General features: G+C 43.9%; 1 protein-coding gene across 1 annotated transcript in view; it reads right to left on the bottom strand.

Annotated features, from left to right (window-relative positions):
- DNM3 (dynamin 3) overlaps positions 1 to 27862 on the bottom strand; it is a 481981-nt gene that overhangs the window by 177992 nt on the left and 276127 nt on the right. The window lies entirely within an intron of this gene.

Here is a 27862-nt window from a genome sequence, read left to right as displayed (position 1 = left end):
TATTAGAATTGATACTAGCGCATGGCCGTGCAGCCATGCGATCCTTAAATAGCTGCAGCACATTTAGGACCTTCCAAAGAAGGACCAATGGAGTTGCCGCAGTACCTGAGCATGTGACCCCAGATCTCCACTGAGAGATCTTGCCCCGGGCATGATCAGAGTGCAAAGCAGGATTTAGTCCTAGCACCTACAAGGACCTTACCTGCAGTATCTGATCATGTGACCCTCGATCTCCACTGAGAAATCTTACTCTGGGCATGCTCAGAACGTGAAAAGCAGGACTTAGACCCAGAAGCGTCTGCTCGCCGCTGCCCAGCACTGACTTCAATGGCAGAAGCAGGAAATGCAGCAGTAACTCTCAGCACAGAGTCAGACTGAGTGAGACGCTGGGATCGACGTTTCCGCTGAGCAGGCTCCACTGCGGCAGGAGAAGAATGGGAGACCGCAGCGGAGATGGCCCGAGATTCCCCCTGTGCAGAGGCAGGAACTCGACCCCTAACATAAGATCTTCTGGAAAAAGTCTAGAGCTTTGTAACCTTTTTTTCACACTGGGTGTTGTCAGCATCAGCATGGCTTGGAATATTACCTGTCCTGCAAAGACAAGATCAGCTCCCACCCCTAGTCTCACAAGCAATGATCCCACTGTAAGTAATAATTGGAAGCCATTTGTTTTGAGATCTAATGATCGGCTTACTTTATTAAAAAGAGACTTGTGATCAACTAACAAAACCAGTGCTGGGAGGAACCAGAAAATGTTTTAAAAATGTGGATCTAAAGTTATGCTCGAAAGTTTGTGAACCCTTCCGAAATTTTTAGATATCCTGATATTTTCCTTAAGAATTTGCTAGTATTATTCATAATTCATTTTTCCATCAATAATGACAAGCTGTCCTGTTCGATAGGCAGCAAAAACAGGTTTAAACCATTATACTATCACCACTATGTTTCACGGATGGTATGATGTTCTTATGCTGTAAGGGTAAATTCCCACAATGAGCTTTTGCTGAGTTTTTCATTTTGCTTATTTTTGCTGCACAAAAAATGCAACGTCTTACAGTTCCAGCATAATGGTTTGAAATTATAGAAATATCATGCCCAAAATGCTTTTGTATGCTGAACAAACTGATCCGCGGTGCTTGTTTGAAAGCCAAATATCTTGAAGTATCAAAAACAAAGCATCATTCTTTATTTAAAACATGACATACCAAAAAAGAGACAAAATCCACTTTGTCAAAAACAGAATAAATACTCAAATAAAAAACGCCCTAAAATACATAATTAATAAAAAGCAAGTAACCTAACTTAGCTAATAGATGCAGAAATGCTGCAGCTAATCTTCAACATCAAAAACACCAAATACTCATATGCCTTATGCAGTCTTTTTCTTTATCCAAACATATACACTTTTCATTTAATTAACCCCTTAACGACCGCCGATACGCCTTTTAACGGCGGCAGTTAAGGGTACTGTGGAAAAAAGTAAATTGCGCCCCCCAGAGTCCAATTTTCTCTGGGGTCTCGGCTGCTGGGGGTAGCCGAGACCCCAGAGAACATGATTTGGGTTTTTTTTTACCGACCCCGCTTTTGCGATCGCTGGTAATTAACCGTTTACCAGCGATCGCAAAAAAAAACGCGATTTCCCTTTTCATTTCTCTGTCGTCAGATGTGATCGCACATCAGAGGACAGAGAAAAGGGGTCCCAGATAGCCCCCCGATACTCACCTTTCTCCCCCGGTGCTCCTCGTGGCTCCCGATGGGCGCCGCCATCTTTTTCCGGTAAAAAAATGGTGGGCGCTTGCGCAGTTTGCCCGCCGGCCGGCACTGGGAGGATCTTTGGGGTCTCGGATGCCGGGGGTAGCCGAGACCCCAAAGAATATGATCAGGGTCGGTTTTACCGACCCCTGTTTTGCGATCACCGGTAATTAACTGTTTACTGGCGACCGCAAAAAAAAAAGCAATGAGTAATTCTCTGTCCTCTGATGTGATCGCAGAAATAGGGGGATTCGGGGACCTTATTATACTCACCGGTGTCCCTGGGTCCTCCTGCGTCCTCTCCTGCCCGCCGGCGTCTTCATGGGGGAAAGAAAATGGCGGGCCCATGTGCAGTGCGCCCGCCATCTGCCGGCCGGCAGGAGAAAGCAGTTGGGGCTAAAATTAGGTTTAGGGTTAGGGTTAGGGCTAGGGTTAGGGTTAGGGCTAGGGTTAGGGTTAGGGCTAGGGTTAGGGCTAAATTTAGGGTTAGGGTTGGGGCTAAATTTAGGGTTAGGGTTAGGGCTAAATTTAGGGTTAGGGTTGGGGCTAAATTTAGGGTTAGGCTTCTTTCACATTTACGTCGGTACGGGGCCGTCGCAATGCGTCGGCCCGACATACCGACACACATTGTGAAAATTATGCACAACGTGGGCAGCGGATGTAGTTTTTCAACGCATCTGCTGCCCAATCTATGTCCTGGGGAGGAGGGGGCGGAGTTACGGCCACGCATGCGCGGTCAGAAATGGCGGATGCGACGTACAAAAAAATGTTACATTGAACTTTTTTTGTGCCGACGGTCTGCCAAAACACAACTGATCCAGTGCACGAAGGATGCGACGTGTGGCCATCCGTCGCGATCCGTCGGCAATACAAGTCTATGGGCAAAAACCGCATCCTGCGGGCACATTTGCAGGATCCGTTTTTTGTCCAAAACGACAGATTGCGACAGGTGCCAAACGACACAAGTGTGAAAGTAGCCTTAGGGCTAGGGTTAAGGTTGGGGCTAAAGTTAGGGCTAGGGTTAGGGTTGGAGCTAAAGTTAGGGCTAGGGTTAGGGTTGGGGCTAAATTTAGGGTTAGAGTTAAGGTACCTTCACACTGAGCAACTTTAGAACGATAACGATAGCGATCCGTGACGTTGCAGCGTCCTGGATAGCGATATCGTTGTGTTTGACACGCAGCAGCAATCAGGAGCTAGGAGGCCAGAACTTTATTTCGTCACTGGATCACCCGCTAACATCGCTGAATCGGCGTGTGTGACGCCGATCCAGCGATGTGTTCACTTGTAACCAGGGTAAACATCGGGTTACTAAGCGCAGGGCCGCGCTTAGTAACCCAATATTTACCCTGGTTACCATTGTAAATATAAAAAAAAACTACATACTTACATTCCGGTGTCTGTCGCGTCCCCCGGCGTCAGCTTCCCTGCACTGTGTCAGCGCTGGCCGGCTGTAAAGCAGAGCACAGCGGTGACGTCACCGCTCTGCTTTACGGCCGGCGCTTACACAGTGCAGGGAAGCTGACGCCGGGGGACGCGACAGACACCGGAATGTAAGTATGTAGTGTTTTTTTTTACATTTACAATGGTAACCAGGGTAAACATTGGGTTACTAAGCGCGGCCCTGCGCTTAGTAACCCAATGTTTATCCTGGTTACCCGGGGACTTCGGCACCGTTGGTCGCTGGAGAGCTGTCTGTGTGACAGCTCTCCAGCGACCACACAACGACTAAAGAGCGATGCTGCAGCGATCGGCATCGTTGTCTATATCGCTGCAGCGTCGCTTAATGTGACGGTACCTTTAGGGCTAGGGTTGGGGCTAAAGTTAGGGCTAGGGTTGCGGCTAAAGTTAGGGTTAGAGTTGTGATTAGGGTTAGGGTTTGGATTAGGGTTGGTATTAAGGGTTAGGGTTGGCATTAGGGTAACGCTTGGGATTAGGGTTAGGTTTGGGATTAGGGTTCAGGTTAGGGTTGTGATTAGGGGTGTATTGGGATTAGGATTAGGTTTGAGGCTAGGGTTGAGATTAGGATTAGGGGTGTGTTGGATTTAGGGTTTTGATTAGGGTTATGGTTAGGGTTGACATTAGGGTTGTTTTGGGGTAAGGGTTGTGATTATGGTTAGGGTTAGTGATTAGGATTATGGATCAGGTTTGGATTAGGGTTAGGGGTGTGTTGGGGTTAGGGTTGGAGCTAGAATTGGGGGGTTTCCACTGTTTAGGTACAACAGGGGGTCTCCAAACATGACAGCCAATTTTGCACTCAAAAAGTCAAATGGTGCTCCCTCCCTTCTGAGCTCTGCCGTGCACCCAAACAGTGGGTTACCCCCACATATGGGGCATCAGTGTACTCGAGATAAATTGGACAACAACATTTGGGGTCCAATTTCTCCTGTTACCCTTGTGAAAATAAAAACTTGGGGGCTACAAAATCTTTTTTGTGGAAAACAAAAAATATTTTTTATTTTCACGACTCTGCATTCTAAACTTCTGTGAAGCACTTGGGCATTCAAAGTTCTCACCACACATCTAGATAAGTTCCTTGGGGGGTCTATTTTCCAAAATGGGGTCACTTGTGAGGGGTTACTACTGTTTAGGTACATCAGGGGCTCTGCAATCGCAACATAACGCCAACAGACCATTCTATCAAAGTCTGCATTCCAAAACGGCGCTCCTTCCCTTCCGAGCTCTGCCATGCGCCCAAACAGTGGTTTACCCCCACATATGGCATGTCTGCTTACTCGGGATACATTGGACAACAACTATTGCAGTCCAATTTCTCCTGTTACCCTTGTGAAAATAAAAACTTGGGGGCTACAATATCTTTTTTGTGGAAAAAAAAAATATTTTTTATTTTCACAACTCTGCATTCTAAACTTCTGTGAAGCACTTGGGCATTCAAAGTTCTCACCACACATCTAGATAAGTTCCTTGGGGGTCTATTTTCCAAAATGTGGTCACTTGTGGAGGGTTTCTACTGTTTAGGTACATCAGGGGCTCTGCAAACGCAACATAACGCCCGCAGACCATTCCATCAAAGTCTGCATTCCAAAACGGCGCTCCTTCCTTCCAAGCTCTGCCGTGCGCCCAAACAGTGGTTTACCCCCACATATGGGGTACCAGCATACTCAGGACAAATTGTACAACAACTTTTGGGGTCCAATTTCTCTTGTTACCCTTGTGAAAATAAAAACTTGGGGACTAAAAAATTGTATTTGTGAAAAAAAAAATATTTTTTATTTTCACGACTCTGCATTATAAACTTCTGTGAAGCACTTGGGCATTCAAAGTTCTCACCACACATCTAGATAAGTTCCATGGGGGGCCTAGTTTCCAAAATGGGGTCACTTGTGGGGGTTTTCCACTGTTTAGGAACATCAGGGGCTCTCCAAACGCGACATGGTGTCCGATCTCAATTCCAGCCAATTCTACATTGAAAAAGTAAAATGGCACTCCTTCGCTTCCAAGCTCTGCGGTGCGCCCAAACAGTGGTTTACTCCAACATATGGTGTATTGACGTACTCAGGAAAAATTGCACAACAACTTTAGTGGTCTAATTTCTCCTGTTACCCTTGTGAAAATAAAAATTTGGGGGCAAAAAGATCATTTTTGTAGAAAAAATGTGATTTTTTATTTTCACGGCTCTACGTTATAAACTTCTGTGAAGCACCTGGGGGTTTAAAGTGCTCAGCACACATCTAAATAAGTTCCTTAAGGGGTCTAGTTTCCAAAATGGGGTCACTTGTGGGGAGTTTCCACTGTTTAGGCACATCAGGGGCTCTCCAAACGCGACATGGCGTCCGATCTCAATTCCAGCCAATTCTACATTGAAAAAGTAAAACGGTACTCCTTCTCTTCCAAGCTCTACGATGCGCCCAAACAGTGGTTTACCCCCACATATGGGGTATCGACGTATTCAGGAGAAATCGCACAACAACTTTTGTGGTCTAATTTCTCCTGTTACCCTTGTGAAAATAAGAATTTGTGGGGAAAAGATCATTTTTGTGTAAACAAATGCGATTTTTTATTTTCACGGCTCTACGTTATAAACTTCTGTGAAGCACTTGGGGGTTCAAAGTGCTCACCACACATCTAGATAAGTTCCTTAATGGGTCTAGTTTCCAAAATGGTGTCACTTGTGGGGGGTTTCCACTGTTTAGGCACATCAGGGGCTCTCTAAACCTGACATGGCGTCCGATCTCAATTCCAGCCAATTCTGCATCGAAAAAGTCAAACGGCGCTCCTTCACTTCCAAGTTCTGCGGTGCGCACAAAAAGTGGTTTACCCCCACATATGGGGTATTGACGTATTCAGGAGAAATTGCATAACAACATTTATGTTTACATTTCTGTTTTTACACATGTGAAAATAAAAAAAAATTGTTCTGAATTAAAATGTTTGCAAAAAAATTTAAATGTTAATTTTTTCCTTCCACATTGTTTCAGTTCCGGTGAAGCACGTAAAGGGTTAATAAACTTCTTGAATGTGGTTTTGAGAACCTTGAGGGGTGCAGTTTTTAGAATGGTGTCACACTTCATTATTTTCTACCACATAGACCCCTCAAAATGACTTCAAATGTGATGTGGTCCCTAAAAAAAAAATGGTGTTGTAAAAATGAGAAATTGCTGGTCAAATTTAAACCCTTATAACTCCCTAACAAAAAAAATTTTGTTTCCAAAATTGTGCTGATGTAAAGTAGACATGTGGGAAATGTTATTTATAAACTATTTTTCGTGACATATCTCTCTGATTTAAGGGCATAAAAATACAAAGTTTGAAAATTGCAAAATTTTAACATTTTTTGCCATATTTCCGTTTTTTTCATAAATAATCGCAAGTAATATTGAAGAAATGTTACCACTATTATGAAGTACAATATGTCACGAAAAAACAATCCCAGAATCAATAGGATCCGTTGAAGCGTTCCAGAGTTATAACCTCATAAAGTGACAGTGGTCAGAATTGTAAAAATTGGCTCGGTCATTAAGTACCAAATGGGCTCTGTCACTAAGGGGTTAATGAGAAAGCAACGCAGAGGAAGCCAGCTCACCGATCATATGAGAAGCCCGGAACTTCGTCCCGACGAGACGTGGAGGAAATCCATAGAAAAAAGAGAAGGTAGCTCCAGCTTCAATAAAATCTTCCAAACTTTAATCTCACAAATAAAATTCAGAGAAGACTCCTGGGACAACACCCTCATGGGCTATGGTGTTGTCACAGGAGTCTTCTCTGTATTTTATTTGTGAGATTAAAGTTTGGAAGATTTTATTGAAGCTGGAACTACCTTCTCTTTTTACTAAGGGGTTAATGACCAGACCAAATTTTTGAAATCTGGCCATTGTCACTTTATGTGGCAATAACTCTGGAATGCTTCAATATTTCCCTTTGATTTGAATACTGTTTTTGTTACACAGTACACTTTATGATAATGGTAAACTTAGGTTGATAGGTTTTGTGTTTATTTATACAAATATCAGAAATGTATTAAAAATTTTAAAAAATTAGCAATTTTTAAACTTTGAATGATTGTTCCTTTAATCCAGATAGCCACACCACACAAAAACAAATAAATAACATTTCCCTCATGTCTGTTTTACATCAGCACCATTTGCAAAATGTTTTATTTTTTTAACATTTTAAAAGGTTAAAAAATGTAGCAGTAATTTTTATTTTATTTTTCAAATAAATTTACAAAACTAATTTTTTTACGGACCTGTTCAGTTTTTAAATTAGTTTGGGGGTCCTATATATTGGAATTGAATCCCCCAAAAGTTATAACCTGTCATGTGCTTTACAGGAATTAATGCAAAAAGACATGACAGGATTGAAAAAATGTATTTTCACCACCTAAATGTTTCTAACTTCTGAACAGGTCACTATAGCTGGAAGACTTTAAGGATTTTATTTGGCCATGAATGTTGTGAATTCTGTGGCAGAGCTCCCTCCTGTGGTCGTGAGTGGTACTTCGGCTGGTTCTGTCTATGAGCTTCCTTTGGTGGATGAGAGTGGTACTGCGGCTTCTGAGTTTCCTTCCTCAGGTGATGAGGTTAAGTCGTTAGGTGCTGCTCTATTTAACTCCACCTAGTGCTTTGATCCTGGCCTCCAGTCAATGTTCTAGTATTGGTCTTGCTTCCTCCTGGATCGTTCCTGTGGCCTGTCTTCCTGCATAAGTTAAGTTTTGTTTGTGTTATTTATGTTTGCTATTTTTTCTGTCCAGCTTGCTATATTGGTTTTTCTTGCTTGCTGGAAGCTCTGGGACGCAGAGGGAGCACCTCCGTACCGTTAGTCGGTGCGGAGGGTCTTTTTGCCCCCTCTGCGTGGTTGTTTGTAGGGTTTTGTGTTGACCGCAAAGCAATCTTTCCTATCTTCGGTCTGTTCAGTAAGTTGGGCCTCACTTTGCTAAATCTATTTCATCTCTGCGTTTGTATTTTCATCTCAACTCACAGTCATTATATGTGGGGGGCTGCCTTTTCCTTTGGGGTATTTCTCTGAGGCAAGGTAGGCTTATTTTTCTTTCTTAGGGCTAGCTAGTTTCTCAGGCTGTGCTCGAGGCGCATAGGACTGGTCAGGAGCGCTCCACGGCTACCTTTAGTGTGGTTGGATAGGATTAGGGATTGCGGTCAGCAGAGTTCCCACATCTCAGAGCTCGTTCTATGTTTTTGGTAATTGTCAGGTCACTTTGTGTGCTCTGAACTTCAAGGTCCATTGTGGTTCTGAATTACCTGTTCATAACAGTACTGGAGGCCCAAAGTACTAATGCTTCTCAATAGAGGGAAAAGAGAAGTTCTGAGACCATTTTTTTTTCTTTGCACTGTGTTCTGTCTTTCTTTTCCCCTTTACATCAGGGTGGTTCAGAACACAGGTGTGGACATGGACATTCAAGGTCTGTCCTCTTTGATGGATAATCTCGCTATAAATGTACAGAATATTCAAGATTTAGTGGTTCAGAATCCTATGTTAGAACCTAAAATTCCTATTCCTGAGTTATTTTCTGGAGATAGAGCTAAGTTTTTGAATTTTAAAAACAATTGTAAACTATTTCTGGCTTTGAAACCCCGCTCCTCTGGTGACCCAGTTCAACAAGTTAAGATCATTATTTCTTTATTACGTGGCGACCCTCAAGACTGGGCATTTTCCCTTGCACCAGGAGATCCTGCATTATGTAATATTGATGCGTTTTTTCTGGCGCTCGGATTACTGTACGATGAGCCTAATTCTGTGGATCAAGCAGAGAAAAATTTGCTGGCTCTGTGTCAGGGTCAGGATGAGATACAGATTTATTGTCAGAAGTGTTGTGAATTCTGTGGCTGAGTTCACTTCTGTGGTCACAAGTGGTATTGCAGTCTCTGGGCTTCCTCCCTCAGGTGTTTTGGTGAGCTCGTTGGCTGCCTTGCTATTTAGCTCCACCTGAGTCTGTCTTCCTTGCTCCTTGTCAATGTTCCAGTGTTGGATCTGAGCTACTGCATCTTTCCTTGGGCCTGCTGCTCTGCTAGATAAGTGCTTCTAGTTTGTTTTCTGTTTTTTCTGTCCAGCTTGTTATTATCTTTTGCTGGAAGCTCTGAGAAGCAAAGGGGTGCACCGCCGTGCTGTTAGTTCGGCACGGTGGGTCTTTTTGCCCCTTTGCGTGGTTTTCGTTTTAGGGTTTTTTGTAGACTGCATAGTTCTCTTTGCTATCCTCGCTCTGTCTAGAATATCAGGCCTCACTTTGCTGAATCTATTTCATTCCTACGTTTGTCTTTTCATCTTGCTAACAGTCATTATATGTGGGGGCTGCCTATTCCTTTGGGGTATTTCTCTGAGGTAAGTCAGGCTTGTATTTCTATCTTCAGGCTAGTCAGCTCCTCAGGCAGTGCCGAGTTGCATAGGTAGTTGATAGGCGCAATCCACTGCTGCTTCCAGTTGTGTGAGGATAGATCAGGTACTGCAGTCTACAGAGATTCCACGTCTCAGAGCTCGTCCTATTGTTTTGGGTTATTGCCAGATCTCTGTATGTGCGCTGATTACTGCACGCTGTGTTGCCTGGTTGCCAGCCATAACACAGAAGTTTAGAAAGTGGTCCGTGCTCACTCAATGGAATGAATGTGCGCTGGCAGCTATTTTCAGAAAAGGTCTCTCTGAAGCCCTTAAGGATGTCATGGTGGGATTTCCTATGCCTGCTGGTCTGAATGAGTCTATGTCTTTGGCCATTCAGATCGGTCGACGCTTGCGTGAGCGTAAATCTGTGCACCATTTGGCGGTATTATCTGAGCATAAACCTGAGCCTATGCAGTGCGATAGGACTTTGACCAGAGCTGAAAGGCAAGAACACAGACGTCAGAATGGGCTGTGTTTCTACTGTGGTGATTCCACTCATGCTATCTCCGATTGTCCTAAGCGCACTAAGCGGTTCGCTAGGTCTGCCACCATTGGTACGGTACAGTCGAAATTTCTTTTGTCCGTTACTCTGATTTGCTCTCTGTCGTCCTATTCTGTAATGGCATTTGTGGATTCAGGCGCTGCCCTGAATTTGATGGACTTGGAGTTTGCTAGGCGCTATGGGTTTGTCTTGGAGCCCTTGCAGTGTCCTATTCCATTGAGAGGAATTGATGCTACGCCTTTGGCCAAGAATAAGCCTCAGTACTGGACCCAGCTGACCATGTGCATGGCTCCTGCGCACCAGGAGGATATTCGCTTTCTGGTGTTGCATAATCTGCATGATGTGGTCATGTTGGGGTTGCCATGGCTACAAGTCCATAACCCAGTATTAGATTGGAAATCAATGTCTGTGTCCAGCCGGGGTTGTCAGGGGGTACATGGTGATGTTCCATTTCTGTCTATCTCATCATCCACCCCTTCTGAGGTCCCAGAGTTCTTGTCTGATTACCGGGATGTATTCGATGAGCCCAAGTCCAATGCCCTACCTCCGCATAGGGATTGTGATTGTGCTATCGATTTGATTCTTGGTAGTAAGTTTCCTAAGGGTCGACTGTTTAATTTATCTGTACCTGAGCACGCCGCTATGCGGAGTTACGTGAAGGAGTCTTTGGAGAAGGGTCATATTCGCCCGTCATCATCGCCATTGGGAGCGGGGTTCTTTTTTGTGGCCAAGAAGGATGGTTCGCTGAGACCTTGTATTGATTACCGCCTTCTAAATAAAATTACGGTCAAATTTCAGTACCCCTTGCCGCTGCTGTCTGATTTGTTTGCTCGGATTAAGGGGGCTAGTTGGTTCACCAAGATAGATCTTCGTGGTGCATATAATCTTGTGCGTATTAAGCGGGGCGATGAATGGAAAACAGCATTTAATACTCCCGAAGGCCATTTTGAGTACCTGGTTATGCCATTCGGGCTTTCTAATGCTCCATCAGTGTTTCAGTCCTTTATGCATGACATCTTCCGAGAGTACCTGGATAAATTCCTGATTGTATACTTGGATGATATTTTGGTCTTCTCGGATGATTGGGAGTCTCACGTGAAGCAGGTCAGAATAGTGTTCCAGGTCCTGCGTGCTAATTCTTTGTTTGTGAAGGGGTCAAAGTGTCTCTTTGGTGTTCCGGAGGTTTCATTTTTGGGTTTCATTTTTTCCCCTTCTACTATCGAGATGGACCCTGTTAAAGTTCAGGCCATTTATGATTGGACGCAGCCAAAATCTCTGAAGAGTCTGCAGAAGTTCCTGGGCTTTGCTAATTTTTATCGTCGCTTCATCAATAATTTTTCTAGTATTGCTAAACCGTTGACTGATTTAACCAAGAAGGGTGCTGATGTGGTCAATTGGTCTTCTGCTGCTGTGGAAGCTTTTCAGGAGTTGAAGCGTCGTTTTTCTTCTGCCCCTGTGTTGTGCCAACCAGATGTTTCGCTTCCGTTCCAGGTCGAGGTTGATGCTTCTGAAATTGGAGCAGGGGTTGTTTTGTCGCAGACAAGTTCTGATTGCTCGGTGATGAAACCATGCGCCTTCTTTTCCAGGAAATTTTCGCCTGCTGAGCGAAATTATGATGTTGGCAATCGAGAGTTGCTAGCCATGAAGTGGGCATTCGAGGAGTGGCGTCATTGGCTTGAAGGAGCTAAGCATCGCGTGGTGGTCTTGACTGATCACAAGAACTTGACTTATCTCGAGTCTGCCAAACGGTTGAATCCTAGACAGGCTCGTTGGTCGCTGTTTTTCTCCCATTTTGACTTTGTGGTTTCGTACCTTCCGGGCTCTAAAAATGTGAAGGCGGATGCCCTGTCTAGGAGTTTTGTGCCCGATTCTCCGGGTTTGCCTGAGCCGGCGGGTATTCTCAAAGAGGGGGTAATTTTGTCTGCCATCTCCCCTGATTTGCGGCGGGTGCTGCAAAAATTTCAGGCTAATAGACCTGACCCTTGCCCAGCGGAGAAACTGTTTGTCCCTGATAGGTGGACGAATAAAGTTATCTCTGAGGTTCATTGTTCGGTGTTGGCTGGTCATCCTGGAATCTTTGGTACCAGAGATTTGGTGGCTAGAGCCTTTTGGTGGCCGTCTCTGTCGCGGGATGTGCGTTCTTTTGTGCAGTCCTGTGGGATTTGTGCTCGGGCTAAGCCCTGCTGTTCTCGTGCCAGTGGGTTGCTTTTGCCCTTACCGGTCCCGAAGAGACCTTGGACACATATCTTTATGGATTTTATTTCGGATCTCCCCGTCTCTCAAAGAATGTCGGTCATTTGGGTGATTTGTGATCGCTTCTATAAGATGGTCCATTTGGTGCTCTTGTCTAAATTGCCTTCCTCCTCTGATTTGGTGCCATTGTTTTTCCAGCATGTGGTTCGTTTACATGGCATTCCATAGAACATCGTTTCTGACAGAGGTTCCCAGTTTGTTTCGAGGTTTTGGCGAGCCTTTTGTGCTAAGATGGGCATTGATTTGTCTTTTTCCTCGGCTTTCCATCCTCAGACAAATGGCCAGACTGAACGAACCAATCAGACCATGGAAACATATCTGAGATGTTTTGTTTCTGCTGATCAGGATGATTGGGTGTCCTTTTTGCCTTTGGCTGAGTTCGCCCTTAATAATCGGGCCGGCTCGGCTACTTTTGGTTTCGATGTTTTTCTGCAATTCTGGGTTCCACCCTCGTTTCTCTTCAGGGCAGGTTGAGTCTTCGGACTGTCCTGGTGTGGATACTGTGGTGGATAGGTTGCAGCAGATTTGGACTCATGTAGTGGACAATTTGACTTTGTCCCAGGAGAAGGCTCAACGTTTTGCTAACCGCAGGCGCTGTGTGGGTCCCCGACTTCGTGTTGGGGATTTGGTTTGGTTGTCATCTCGTTATATTCCTATGAAGGTTTTCTCTCCTAAGTTTAAGCCTCGTTTCATTGGTCCATATAGGATTGCTGAGGTTCTTAATCCTGTGTCTTTTCGTTTGACTCTTCCAGCTTCTTTTTCCATCCATAACGTGTTCCATAGGTCATTGTTGCGGAGATACGTGGCACCTGTGGTTCCATCTATTGATCCTCCTGCTCTGGTTTTGGTTGAAGGGGAGATGGAGTATATAGTGGAGAAGATTTTGGATTCTCGTGTTTGGAGACGGAAACTCCAGTATCTGGTTAAGTGGAAGGGTTATGGTCAGGAAGATAATTCCTGGGTCTTTGCCTCTGATGTCCATGCTGCCGATCTGGTTCGTGCCTTTCATGTGGCTCATCCTGGTCGGCCTGGGGGCTCTGGTGAGGGTTCGGTGACCCCTCCTCAAGGGGGGGGTACTGTTGTGAATTCTGTGGCCAAGCTCCCTCCTGTGGTCGTGAGTGGTACTTCGGCTGGTTCTGTCTATGAGCTTCCTTTGGTGGATGAGAGTGGTACTGCGGCTTCTGAGTTTCCTTCCTCAGGTGATGAGGTTAAGTCGTTAGGTGCTGCTCTATTTAACTCCACCTAGTGCTTTGATCCTGGCCTCCAGTCAATGTTCTAGTATTGGTCTTGCTTCCTCCTGGATCGTTCCTGTGGCCTGTCTTCCTGCATAAGCTAAGTTTTGCTTGTGTTATTTTTGTTTGCTATTTTTTCTGTCCAGCTTGCTATATTGGTTTTTCTTGCTTGCTGGAAGCTCTGGGACGCAGAGGGAGCACCTCCGTACCGTTAGTTGGTGCGGAGGGTCTTTTTGCCCCCTCTGCGTGGTTGTTTGTAGGGTTTTGTGTTGACCGCAAAGCAATCTTTCCTATCTTCGGTCTGTTCAGTAAGTTGGGCCTCACTTTGCTAAATCTATTTCATCTCTGCGTTTGTATTTTCATCTCAACTCACAGTCATTATATGTGGGGGGCTGCCTTTTCCTTTGGGGTATTTCTCTGAGGCAAGGTAGGCTTATTTTTCTTTCTTAGGGCTAGCTAGTTTCTCAGGCTGTGCTCAAGGCGCATAGGACTGGTCAGGAGCGCTCCACGGCTACCTTTAGTGTGGTTGGATAGGATTAGGGATTGCGGTCAGTAGAGTTCCCACGTCTCAGAGCTCGTTCTATGTTTTTGGTAATTGTCAGGTCACTTTGTGTGCTCTGAACTTCAAGGTCCATTGTGGTTCTGAATTACCTGTTCATAACACATGAAATGCCATCACAAACATCAAGACCACAAGATCAGGAACTCAGGGTGCCAATGGGGTTAAAGAGGGAGCCCCGACACTTTGTTAACCATCTAGAATCTAGATGATGTAGTCACTATTTACAGCAGAATTTAAGGTGTTAAATGACTGATGCAGCAAGTTGTCAGCTACAGTGTACAGCTGCTGGATTGTCGCCTGTAGCGGATGCTAGTCTCCTATATCACAGGTCAGTTTTAAATTGTATTGGTGGTCATTAAGGAGTTAAACCAAAAAGCTCTATTTTGGACTCATCCATAAAACATTGTTCCCACAGCCTTCTGGCTTGTCCAGGTAATCTTTAGTAAACGGTAAATGGGCAACAATGCTCTTTTTAGTGAGCAGTTGGATTCTCTTTGCAATCCTGTCTTGCACAACCTTGTTTCTCAGTGTTGTCTTTATGGTGGACTCATGAACATTGACATTATCTAACATGAGGTTGTTAGTTGCTTATGGGTTACTTGGGTTACATTGTTAACCTGCCGACTATTATAAGCCTTGCACTTGGAGTGATGAGTGATCTTTATTGGTCTACCACTTCTGGTGAGAGTAATAATGGTCTTGAATTTTCTCAATTTCTTGTCACGCACAGTGTGGGAAAGACTAAGTGCAATACATAGGGATGAGGAGAAGGAAACACTAGGGAATGGGGGAGTGGAGACCCCTAGGCAGATCTTATAACACCCTGCCTACCCTACCATTCCTAAATTGGTTCCACACCAATCGCTGAGCAGGAAACCTAAGCCTTGTATATCCCTAAAGTTAGGCTCTGCATATGGAGGGGGTAGATGTATACGGGTTAGTCCCCACTGTCAACTAAAGACAACAAGGGAGACAAACAAGGAGAGAGGAATTTAGCTTGAGCACACTCTAGAGAGATCACACCAAATGTCCTCCAAGAGCAACAGAGAGGAAGTTAGCTGACAGCTACAGCTCCAAGCCTTCACAAGAGAAAAAGTGAATATCACTTGCGACTCCATGAAGCAGGCTAGGAGTTTATAAACACCAAGGTCCAGGTGTGTCAATTAGAGTTGGAGGAAGGTTGCCGCTGGGTCCAACAGTCAGAAGGATTAAGAAGGTGCCTGCAATGCCAAACACAGAGACCTTCTGCTGCCAGATGTAGAGTGACTGTTGCATCTGACACACCCGAGACATTTCTACACAATCTGTCTGTGGATTGGTGGAGAACTCTTTAGAGCTGGCATTGTAATCTTTTTCAGTCTCATGAGCATGAACAAATCATCTACTGAGGCTCTTAGGCCATGGAACACTTTAATAAACATATGCTGTTGTGGTGCCCATGAGGGTCCAGTCACCACAGAGGTACTGCACCTCAGCCAGAGGTGTGGTACCCCACTCTCAGGTAAGGAGGGGCACTATCTAGTACCCACACACTAACATCCAACACCACACCACTCCAGGCCAGGGGGATCTGGGTGGACCCTATTTAGGAAGAGCCCCATCACAGGCTGCAGAGGGAACTAGGTAGAGGGTGTTGGTGGAGAAAGTGACAATTTGGAGTGAGGAGTTGTCATGGAAACAGGAGGAGGCGGAGTTAGTGAGTCTGTGAGGAGGCAGTGAGTTGGTGAGGAGTGAGAGAAAAGGAAGAAGGAATGGAGAGGAGCTCCCGAAAGAAAGAGAAGGGACCCTAGGGGCCAGGGAAGTGAATAATCCACCCGTGACGCCTGAATCCATGCTGATCGTAGTCGGGTGGAGGGACCATGTCGCAGTGGGGGACTGGCCCCAGACTAGACTGTAGTCTAGAAAATTGGAGGCTGTGGTGTCTGTATGTGCCACAGCCAAATCTACACATAATCGCTGAAAAGGCAGCCACATAGGGTCAAGAGGACCAAAAAAATATCACCTGACAGGACCTGAGGCTGCTGGCTTGGGACACTGTGTGTAAGGCGCAGGGCAGGAGAGTGAGAGCCAGCGCAGAGAGATGACCAAGAAAGGAACACAAGAAGGGGGTCCCGGAAAAGTGCACCCCAAATTACCTGAGAGCTGGATGGACCACCAACCCAGATGACACAGCACCCGGCTGGAGATTGTAACCTGGAAACTGTGAGTAAAGTGTGAAAACTGCACCCTGCTGTGTCCTCAGAATTATTACTGTGTCACTGGCCCTGCACCACAACAGTTCATCATTGACTTTAACACTTTAACTGCCCTGGGACCTCCAACCGTCCCAGTGGACCTGAATCGCAGCATCGGCCATCCCTTGCCAAACACCACGGGTGGCATCAATCCCCTATAAACTTTTCCCCCCTTTCATTGCATTTTTATTGCACGCCCAGGGCCATGGAGTTGGGTCACGGCACCGTGACTTCCCCAAAGAACTGTCCGACCAGGTTCCAAGTACCCCACGGCCCTGGTGGGCGTGTCATTCTGGCAACACAAACAGGATATCGTAGCCCGGTACCACGGGGTCCTGTGTGCCAAAAATTTTATTGACCTGTGTGGTAATCACCATTATCATGCCGCGTGGCGTGCGAGAAACAGAAATGGCACGAAAAGAAGCCCTGCCCCGCGCTCTGATGTCAGCTGGCGTGAAAACAGGATGGACCGATCCAGTAAACCCGGGTCTTGTGTGGTTATCACAGGCCGGGTTATTGAATGGCGCAAAAACCATCCCCGCCCACTATAAAGACTTGAATGAGAAAGGACTTGTCTGTCAGTGAGAGGGGTCCGCCTCCTGGTATGGCCGGCGGGAAAAGAAGAAGGATCCATCCACGAACGGTGAAGAGCAGAAGGAGCACAAGTGGATGCGCAGGAAAGTGTGCTGCAGGAGAGGAGAAAAAAATCGAGACGCCAGAATTACGTTTTTTTGGTCGACGCGACATTGCATTAAAATGCAATAATGGGCGATCAAAAGAATTTATCTGCACCAAAATGGCATCATTAAAAACTCCAGCTCGGCATGCAAAAAATAAGCCCTCAACTGACCCCAGATCATGAAAAATGGAGACAATACGGGTATCGGAAAATGGCGTAATGTTTTTTTTTTTGTTTTGTTCTTTTTTAGCAAAGTTTGGAATTTTTTTTCACCACTTAGATAAAAGAGAACCTAAACATGTTTGGTGTCTATGAACTCGTAATGACCTGGAAAATCATAATAGCAGGTCAGTTTTAGCATTAAGTGAACCTAGTAAAAAAGCCAAACAAAAAACAAGTGTGGAATTGCACTTTTTTTGCAATTTCACCGCACTTGGAATTTTTTTCCCGTTTTCTAGTACATGACATGCTAAAGCCAATGATGTCGTTCAAAAGTACAGCTTGTTTCGCAAAAAATAAGCCCTCACATGTCCATATTGACGGAAAAATAAAAAAGTTATGGCTCTGGGAAAAACGGAAAATCCCAAGGTCATGAAGGGGTTAATAAAGATATATAGGGGGAAAATGGCTTTATATATGCTTATTTATTTTTTTTAAAAATGATGTTTTATTCCAAAACCTACATCAATAATGATCATAAATTGGTTGGATTTTCCTTAATTTACTGCAAACAGCATAAATTGCTCCCATGTTCCAAAATAACTGTGGTTTTCAAGGGATTATCTGAGTTATGTTATAATTAACACTTCTGAAAACAAATAGGTTAAGTTTGCCAATACTGACCTCTATATATACGGAAGACATATCCTCCTCTATCTATACTAGTCTATGGCCGGCTTCACACTTGCGAGTTTTACGGACGTAAGAGCGCAGAAACTACGTCCGTAAAACTCGCAAAAAATACGGCACAATTATTCTCTATGCCCCTGCTCCTATCTGCCGTATTTTACTGATCAGTATTATACGGCTTTCTACGGCCGTACAAAATCGCAGCATGCTGCGTTTGTCACCGTACTGCGCAAGAAATACGCCAATGAAAGTCTATGGAAGCGTGAAAAATACGGATTACACACGGACAAGCAGTGTGACTTGCGAGAAATACGCAGCGCTGTTAGAGAGAAAAGCCGGTAATTCAGTGCGGTGTACAGTAAAATCACACTGACAGCTTCCAGTCCAATAGGTAGAATAAATGTGTACACATAGAATAGGTATATATATATATATGTCAGTGAGACACATATATGTATATATATTAATATTTATTCCAGCGCTATACAGCTTGAAAGCCGGTAATTCAATTACCGGCTTTTTCTTTCTCCTTCCTAAACCCGACATGATTTGAGACATGGTTTACATACAGTAAACCATGTCTTCTCTCCATTTTTTTTGCAGATTCCACACTACTAATGTCAGTAGTGTGTATCTGCAAAATTTGGCCATTCTAGCTCTTAAAATAAAGGGTTAAATGGCGGAGAAAATTGGCGTGGGCTCCCGCGCAATTTTCTCCGCCAGAGTAGTAAAGCCAGTGACTGAGGGCAGATATTAATAGCCTGGAGAGCTCCCAGGCTTTCTAGGAAAGTTCCCACGATCTATGAACAGCCAGCAGAGGGCGCCTCACCGCAAATGAAGCTAAATATAGATCATTGATCTATATTTAGCCTCATTCCCCGGGGTTTTGCAGCAAGGAGCAGCCTGCATTAGCGGAACTCCTTGCTGCAAAATGTTTTAACCCCTTCAGAAGGATTTACATCGTTGGACGTTACAGATCTGCGGAGGGTAAGTATATTGTTGGTTTATTATGTTTTTTTACTTACAGAACGAGGGTCTTCAGTGACTGGATTGGGCGTAGAATAAAATACTCCAACAACCATTGTTTTAATAATAATAATAATCTTTATTTTTATATAGCGCTAACATATTCCGCAGCGCTTTACAGTTTGCACACATTATCATCACTGTCCCCGATTGGGCTCACAATCTAGAATTCCTATCAGTATGTCTTTGGAATGTGGGAGGAAACCGGAGTACCCGGAGGAAACCCACGCAAACACGGAGAGAACATACAAACTCTTTGCAGATGTTGTCCTGGGTGGGATTAGAACCCAGGACCCCAGCGCTGCAAGGCTGTAGTGCTAACCACTGCGCCACCGTGCTGCCCATTTCATTAAAATAATTTTAAATAATGTGTTTGTGTTTTATTTAACCCTTTACTACAATTGGATTAATAATGGATAGGTGTCATAATTGACGCCTCTCCATTATTAATTAGGCTTAATGTCACCTTACAATAGCAAGGTGGCATTAACCCTTCATTACCCCATATCCCACCGCTACACGGGAATGGGAAGAGAGTGGCCAAGTGCCAGAATAGGCGCATCTTACAGATGTGCCTTTTCTGGGGTGGCTGGGGGCAGATATTTTTAGCCAGGGGGGGGCCAATAACCGTGGACCCTCTCCAGGCTATTAATATCTGCCCTCAGTCACTGGCTTTACTACTCTGGCGGAGAAAATTGCGCGGGAGCCCACGCCAATTTTTTCCGCCATTTAACCCTTTATTTTAAGAGCTAGAACGGCCAAATTTTGCAGATACACACTACTGACATTAGTAGTGTGGAATCTGCAAAAAAAATGGAGAGAAGACATGGTTTACTGTATGTAAACCATGTCTCAAATCATGTCGGGTTTTAGGAAGGAGAAAGAAAAAGCCGGTAATTGAATTACCGGCTTTCAAGCTGTATAGCGCTGGAAAAAATATTAATATATATACATATATGTGTCTACTGACATATATATATATATATATATATATATATATATATATATAGACAGTATATATATATTTTCTTTTCTTTTTGGGACACATGGATCATTTCTATAGCGGTATGTTGGTTTTGCAAGCCTGCGAGAAGACCACGCAGTACGGATGCCATACGGATTACATACGGATGATGCCATGCACAAAAAACGCTGACACACCCTGCCTACGGAGGAGCTACGGACCACTATTTTCGGGACTTTTCAGCGTATTACGGCCGTAATATACGGACCGTATTTTCATACGCTGAGTGTGAAGCCGGCCTATCAATGTGTTCGCAGTAACATACTGCAGTGTAATTCTGCACTTTTGTATACATGATTGGGGAAGCTATTCACCAAACAGGAAACGCCTGAAAATGACAATATACAAGAACCATATGAGAACTGCAAGCAAAGAGAGCAGAGGCAGAGCAGGACAGGCAAAGGCAGAAGTGAGTATGGAGGGAAAAAGGATTCTCTAGTTCTTTGACGGTGGTGCTTTTGCCAAGTATTTTAGTGTCAATTCTAGTGTCAATTCTGGCTGCCAATGTTTACATTTCTAAACAACATAGCTGAGTGTTTCTGACATTGTATCTTGAATAAAAACAGTAACAGTATATATAAACTTTCAGGAGTTATCAGATAGTTCACATATTCCAGAAGTGTTAGCCACCTTATAATATAGTTATGTGTTTTTAAGGAAAATACACATCTGCTGGTTGCTGTAACTGAATTTAAGAACTCAAAAGTTCTTCTTAATTTGTGCTTTTATTTCACACATGGATCTAATTTATTTATTTATTTATTTTGATGCTTGTATTTCTGGCTATAAACAATTTTGGAATATAGTTTCATTAAAATATTGTGGACCATTTGGCTTCTACTGCCTCTCTTTATCACTGTGGATTGCAGAGTACAGAATGAGTTAATGGTGACTCCATTCTGTTGGCACAGAATACACTCCTTATCTCCCTGGAACTGAATCATCTTCTAAGTTAAGTATGACCAATTCAAAGTTGAATTTATATGTGGTCACAAATAGTGATGGGCGAACCCCTGGATGTTCGGGTCAAGTGGGTTCGGCCAAGCAGTTAAAAAAAAAGTTCAGTTCGGGTACCAGAACAGTACCAGTACCAGTGTTTGCCATGCTGTCATGCACATGCATGACACTGCCTCTGATCAGTGGTAAAATCATTACAGACGGTCAGAGAGCTGCGCTTACAATGCTGTCAAGTGACAGCGTGAGCCCACAGCTGTGACTAGAGGTAAAAAGTTTACCTCTGGTTACTGACGTCGGCTGATGGGACCACTACTCTCATCAGCCTACGCCTGCTGCCACTAATAACAGTGAGAAAAGGCAGCAGCTGATGGGAGAATTAATCAGCCGGCGCCTGCGCTCTAAATAAATATATATATTTTTATCAATGACTTGGGTTCCCCTTTGTTTGTGATAACCAGCTAGACAAAACCCTCAGCTGTCAGCTTTAGCAAGGCTGGTTATCAACAATAGAGGGATCCCCACATCATTTTTTAAAATTATTAAAATAAATCATTTAAAAAAATGGCATAGGGTCCCCCGCATTTTTAACAATCAGCTAAGCTAAAGCAGACAGCTGGATGCTGGTATTCATAGGCTGGTAAGCAGCTATGGATATTGGCCCCCCCACCATAAAAATAGCAGCCAACAGCCACCTCCAAAAAGGTGCATCTATAGATGCACCAATTCTGGTGCTTTGCCTAGCTCTTCCCACTTGCCGTGTGGGCAAGTGGGGTTTGTATTTGTGGGGTTGATGTCACCTTTGTATTGTCCGATGACATCAAGACCATGGCTTAGTAATGGAGAGGTGACTATAAGACACCCATCCAGTACTAATCCTATAGTTGTATTGTAAGTGTAAAACACAGCCACAGTCCTTTATTTTAAATAAAATTTTAAGGTTCGTAGTTGACACCTAGGCCCTATTCCCAACCCTGAGCTTGAGCCCTTGTTAACGGTGTTTATCAATCTGCCTCCGCATGCTCTCCTCTGTGTTCCTAAGATGCTGCCGAGCCTTCCTCCAGACATTACTGAGATGGTGGAGTGTATCAGAGACTGGCAGAAGTGTCCTACGCTTCCCTCAAAGCATGGGGACCTAGAATGAAAACCTAGATTGCAGAAGAAAGAGGAAGTACCGAGGGCCTCATGGTGGCTATTGTTTAAAGCAAATTCAGACAAGGCCTGGTAAGCCCCCCATTCTTGCTGGTTATGGGAGCAAAAACACCTTAAATATGACTCCAAGCACTGGTTGGTTTGCTGAGTCTGACCATTAATCTGAGGGTGATACATGGATTAAAAAGACAGAAAGCTTAGAGAAAGTTCTCTAAAACCTGGAAATAATTTGAGAGACTTGACCTCCATCATAAAAGACCTATTAACATCTGCCTAAGCCGCAACGGGAGCAGAGGAAAAGGCCTTCCTGAGAGTGTTAGATGTCTTGATAGTAGCAGGATCCCAGTTAGAGACATCTGCCCCCTTATGAGTAAGATCAGTAAGGGGTTTCTCCACCTTGGAGAACCCCCTAATAAACCTCCTGTAATAATTAGCAAAACTCAAGAAATGCTGTAAATCTTTGAGATTGCATGGTTTAGATCAATTGAGCACTGCCTTTACCTTTGGTGTCCATCCGAAACCCCCTCTGGGTGAAGACAACTCCCAGGAACCCCAATTCTTGCACTTCAAATATACATTTCTCTAGTTTCACATACAAATGATGATCCTCTAATCTCAGAATGACACGCACATGGGCCCTATGTGTCGCAAGGTCCACGGAAAAGATGAGGATATCATAAATGTAAACGATGTTACAGAAACCCATGAGGTTCCGAAAAACATAATTGACCAGCACCTTAAATACAGCTGGGGCATTACAAAGCCCAAATGACATGACACGATATTCATAGTGGCCTTACGGGGTACTGAAGGACGTTTTACACTCACCTCCTCTCTTGATGTTGACAAGGTTATAGGCTCCGCTAAGATCCAGCTTGGTGAACCAATTAACCCCAATAGGTTGGTTAAAGATATCAGGAATGAGTGGAAGGGGGTAATGGTTACATACATTAATATGATTGTACCTCTCCTAGTGTATCCTCACCCACCCCCTGCAGACTGTGAGCCCTCGCGGGCAGGGTCCTCCCTCCTTATGTACTCGTGTGCCTTGTTATCTGCTCATGTTTAATGTATTTGTCTATATTTGCCCCGTATTCACATGTAAAGCGCCATGGAATAAATGGCGCTATAAAAATGTATAATAATAATAAAATAATAATAAATTAAGTTCCCGATAATCAATACAAGAGTGAAAAAACCCCATCCTTTTGGGAAACAAAAAAAACCCCAGCTCCCACAGGGGATTTGGAGGGGTGAATAAACCCATCAGCCAAATTCTCCTTTACATAATCTCTCAAGGTGAGTCTCTCAGGTTCTGACAAATTAAAAATTCACCCTTAGGCAATTTCACTGCCTTATTAAGTTTAATGGGGCAATAAAAAATCCTATGTAGCGGCAGCCTCCTAAGGAAACACATGTAGTAACTCCATCAAGTACCAAAGTACCTGCGAGGTGGAGCCCACCAGCCAGGATAGACTGGGCATAAAGTGAGACCTATACCTGGAGGACCACCTGACAATAAATCCTCCCTCCAAGTCAATAATAGGATTGTGTGTACAAAAGACGCAAAACCACTGCAGTAGGGAAGTCCTGTAGGATGAAAAAGGATACCTCCTCCCTGTAAAAAAAAAACACATGTTCAGCAGTACGGAACCCTACAATCTGACTAAGAGGAGAATTATTCAAGAAGGATAACATTATTGAAGCAATGAAGAAAATTAGGGGAACACCCAGTTTCTGAGCTACAGCGGCATCTAAAAAACTTATCTCAGCCCCCTCAAACAACAAAAGCATAAAAGTCAAGATGTTTATCAGAAAAAGAAACAACAATTGGCAAAAGTAAGGGTAGGTCCTGTCCAGAGATTAATTTTTCCCGAATCTGTTCTCGTCGTCTCCTCTCCAGATGGACTGCTAAAGTCATGGTGACTTCAAGAAACCCTGGGGGAGAACGATGGACCAGCATATCTTTAACCTGATCATTCAAATCAGTAAGGAATGTACTGCGAAGAGAGGCATTATTCCACCCCGTTTCTGTAGACTATCTCCGAAATTGGGAGCAGTAATCCTCCTCAGTGGGGTCTCCTTGGTATAGAGCCCTGAGGTTGGACTCAGTTAGCTCGGTTTGGTTCATCATATATCTGCTACTTGGCCTCAAAAAATTAATTAACAGATGAACGAGTGAGCAAGTCTGGTGGTAGTGAAAAGGCCCATGACTGAGGGTTGCCTCTGAGAAGAGAAATTATGAGGCCAACATGAGTTTTTAGTTCCCAAAGGACATTGGACGAAGTTGGAAATAGATTTTACAACTCTGTGAGTGGTGCCGTATGTAAGTTCGGTAAACTTTCACACTTGGGTGCTCAGAGATAAACATTGACAGGAGCAATTACGCTCCTGTAAGTGTAAGCTTGATGACTGGCAGAGTGATCACTGATGTGACTGGTCTCCAAACCATCAGAATCATCGTGGGACCTTATGGATTATCTTCACATCGGACAGGTGAGGGATATGGTTGTTTATTATTTTTCTTTTTTTACAGGGGACATGGGCATTGATGGATTAGGCGTAAGATGAGTATGATTTTTGCTTATTATTTTTTGGGCTGCCATATTTAGGGTGGGGATATTGGCCCCTTACCAGCTTCAGAATACCAGCACCCAGCTGTCTGCTTTAGCTTGGCTGCTTGTCAAAAATGGGGGAGACCCCACATCGTTTTTTTAATTATTTATTTAAATAATTTGAAAAAAAGGCATGGGGACCCCTCTATTCTTGATAACCAGCAATTATAAAGCTGACAGCTGAGGGTTACAGACCGCAGCTGTCAGTTTTTCCATGCTGGCTATCAAAAATAATAAAAATAATGATAATGATTTTACCACCGATCAGAAGCAGTATTTGCCAAGCTGTCATGTACATGACAGTGTGGCAAAACACTGGCTGTTCAGGTCCCCCATTCAAGTGAATGGGGTCCAGGTTCAGATTCAGGCACTGTTCTGGTACCTGAACCAAACTTTTTTTTAACTGTTTGGCCGAACCTGCCGGACCCGAACATTCAGGGGTTCGCCCATCACTATTTTTATGTTATTAAATAGACAGAAGGTGAGCTCGCAAAATCAATTCCTCCGGTGGGCCACATATGCCCCAGTTTGACCCTTTGGAACTTACATCTGTTGGACATTTATGGCATACTCCATGGATAGAACAACATTTTTAAGGACAATCAGACTCATTGGTCAAGACATGTTGGGGATTTTATGTTCATATTTGTGCAGGTAACGTTTGCAGCAGATAACAGTACCAGGTAAATGGATGAGATTTTCTGCCTCTCAATCACTTCAATCACTTATTGCAGAATTTTTCCAATGGACATTGTTCTTTTGTTGCATTGAGCATGGATTTGATTGAGATTTTTCATATAGACTTCAATGGGAGATAATAAATCTACAAAAAGATCTGCAAGTAACATAGTATTGTGGATTTGTTGCAGATTTTAACCTTCGTCAGGCTGCATAATTTTACAACGTTAACAGGCTGCAGAGGTACAATTGTACCTTCATATATATTTTATTGAAATTTGGCCAATATATTCTGGACCAAAACTGCAGAGATGTCACGAAATTTCAGCCTCTACGGCTTTTTGGAAAAAAAAATTATTGCAACGGAATAGTTACAATTGTACCTACTCAGCCGGACAAAGGTTTTAAACCAATACAATATCTTTTTTTCTGCCTTTTAGTAAAAACATTTGTCTTTTGGAAAATTATATAATGAGTAGAACAGTCTTAGCGTTCACACAGAGACTTCCTCAAGAACATGACCTTGTCTGCAGTAGTTCAGTGCTGGCCAGTGACAGTGAGAGTATAATCATACTCACTTTGCTTGACATTTCATTTTAGAAGAATATAAACATTTTTGAGCCAAATATTTCATATGACATTTTCAATGTGGAGCCACAGTAAACCATAATTCATCTAACTGACTTACGGAATGCAATGTCTAAGCCGAGGATTCATCATAGAAGTCAGTGCACAATGCAATGGTAAAAAATACCTAAGTAGGTATATATATCGGATGACATAAGTATTGAACATGACACCAATTTTCTAGTTAAATCTTTTTCTAAAGGTGCTATTGATATGAAATTCTCGTCAGATGTCGGTAACAACCGATCCAATTCACACAGCCAAAGAACCCAAACCACAGATGTCCATAAATGATGTGTAATAATGAGAATGTGTAGTGCTGGCATCTCTGCCCTCTGCCTCCATTCCCCAACAGAGTCTTGCCCATCAGTATCCACCTGCCTGTGTGTCTGCTGTGCCAGCCACTATACCATGCCTGACAGCCAGTACTTGCTAAATCTACCATTCCTGGCCATCCCTGACTCCTGTCACTTGGGGGTCAGCTGTCATCTACCTGAGGTCAGTCCTGATGTAGCACCTGGTTCCGCCTCCCTCGTCTCTCCTCGGATCGCGGTATCGCCAGCTGCCGTGCATAAGAGGTCAAACTTGGTGAGGCACCTAGTCACGCCCCTTCCAGACTCTCCTTGGATCACGGCACAGTGGTTCCACCACCCAGTCAATGCTTGTAAAACCTTGAATTAAAATGGTGAACCCGTTTTTATCTTTCCTATAGGGCCCTTTTTCTATTATGCAATTGCTATAACTAGAAACTAAAACTAAATAGTGTTATTGATGCTAGCAACAAATAATCAGTTTTACTGGATGTACCATGATCTTAACATAGAAATTAAACATGACAATTCATTCTCAGTTCAAGACCAATACCAATTATTCTTTTGTCTTTAATTCTTCTGTACTGGTCTTCATACCCATTAAAGTTATCTGATCCCAGTGATTTTGGTGGAAACAGTCTACCATTTAATGAGCATACGGGCTTCGCGACTCTCCCCTGACAGGTATTGATGGTGGAGAGAAAGATCAAGAATGTAGAATTTCAATGACAGAATTTTTTTTTGCTTCCCTGGGAGATTAGCCACCAACAGAGGTGTCTAGCAGGTGCTTATGCCCCTTCTTCTCTGCCCATTGAAAAAACATGTACTGTTGTCTGAGTCAAGCGTGTGCGTATGGAGGACCTGGTCCATTAAATTTTAAAACCTATAAATTTTTAAGATATTTTAAAGGATTATTCTCAAGATAGTAAATTATCCCAAATTCATAGGATATTGGATAACTTACTGATCTTATCTTGAATCTAGCAGAGGAGCGCATACTCAACCTCATTCATTGTCAATGGGAGAAAGCAGAGTACAGCACTCAGCTAATTCCATCAGTCCCATTGAAAGTGAATGGAATGGAGGTGAAGCATGCGCATCTCCGCTCTAATGAAAATGGTGCTCTATAAAAACCCATTGATCTAATTTTGGGATCGCTGAGGGTCCCACTAGCTGGACACTGTTCACATTTGTCTTTTCAGGTTTCTTTCTGGGCTTTTGGTATTCTTAATGCAGCACCCCAGGTTAGCGGTCGCTGCAGTGATGTTGCTTTTCCTTCGGGGAAGGTGATGTCATGCTCAGAGGCAAAGGAGTTCTCTTCACCAGGTAAGGCACACACATGCAACACATTCTGAATCTAGGCAAGGAGGGGGAGCTCAAGACCCGGATTCAGGGGAGCTTCCCTGTATAAAGATTCTGACCTGGAGGAGGAGCTAGTTAGTCTCCAGGAGGGAGAGATAGAAGAAGGAAGGCTGAAACAGAGTGCAGACAGAGAGGCCTGGCAGCCATGTGGGAGCTGCAGCCTCTGGGAAGGAGTAACCTGTTGGGTTGCATGTGGAGCAGCCGG

Source organism: Ranitomeya imitator, chromosome 8, assembly GCF_032444005.1.
Source record: "Ranitomeya imitator isolate aRanImi1 chromosome 8, aRanImi1.pri, whole genome shotgun sequence".
NCBI classification, from domain to species: Eukaryota; Metazoa; Chordata; class Amphibia; order Anura; family Dendrobatidae; genus Ranitomeya; species Ranitomeya imitator.
This window is presented reverse-complemented; position numbering and strand designations above follow the sequence as displayed.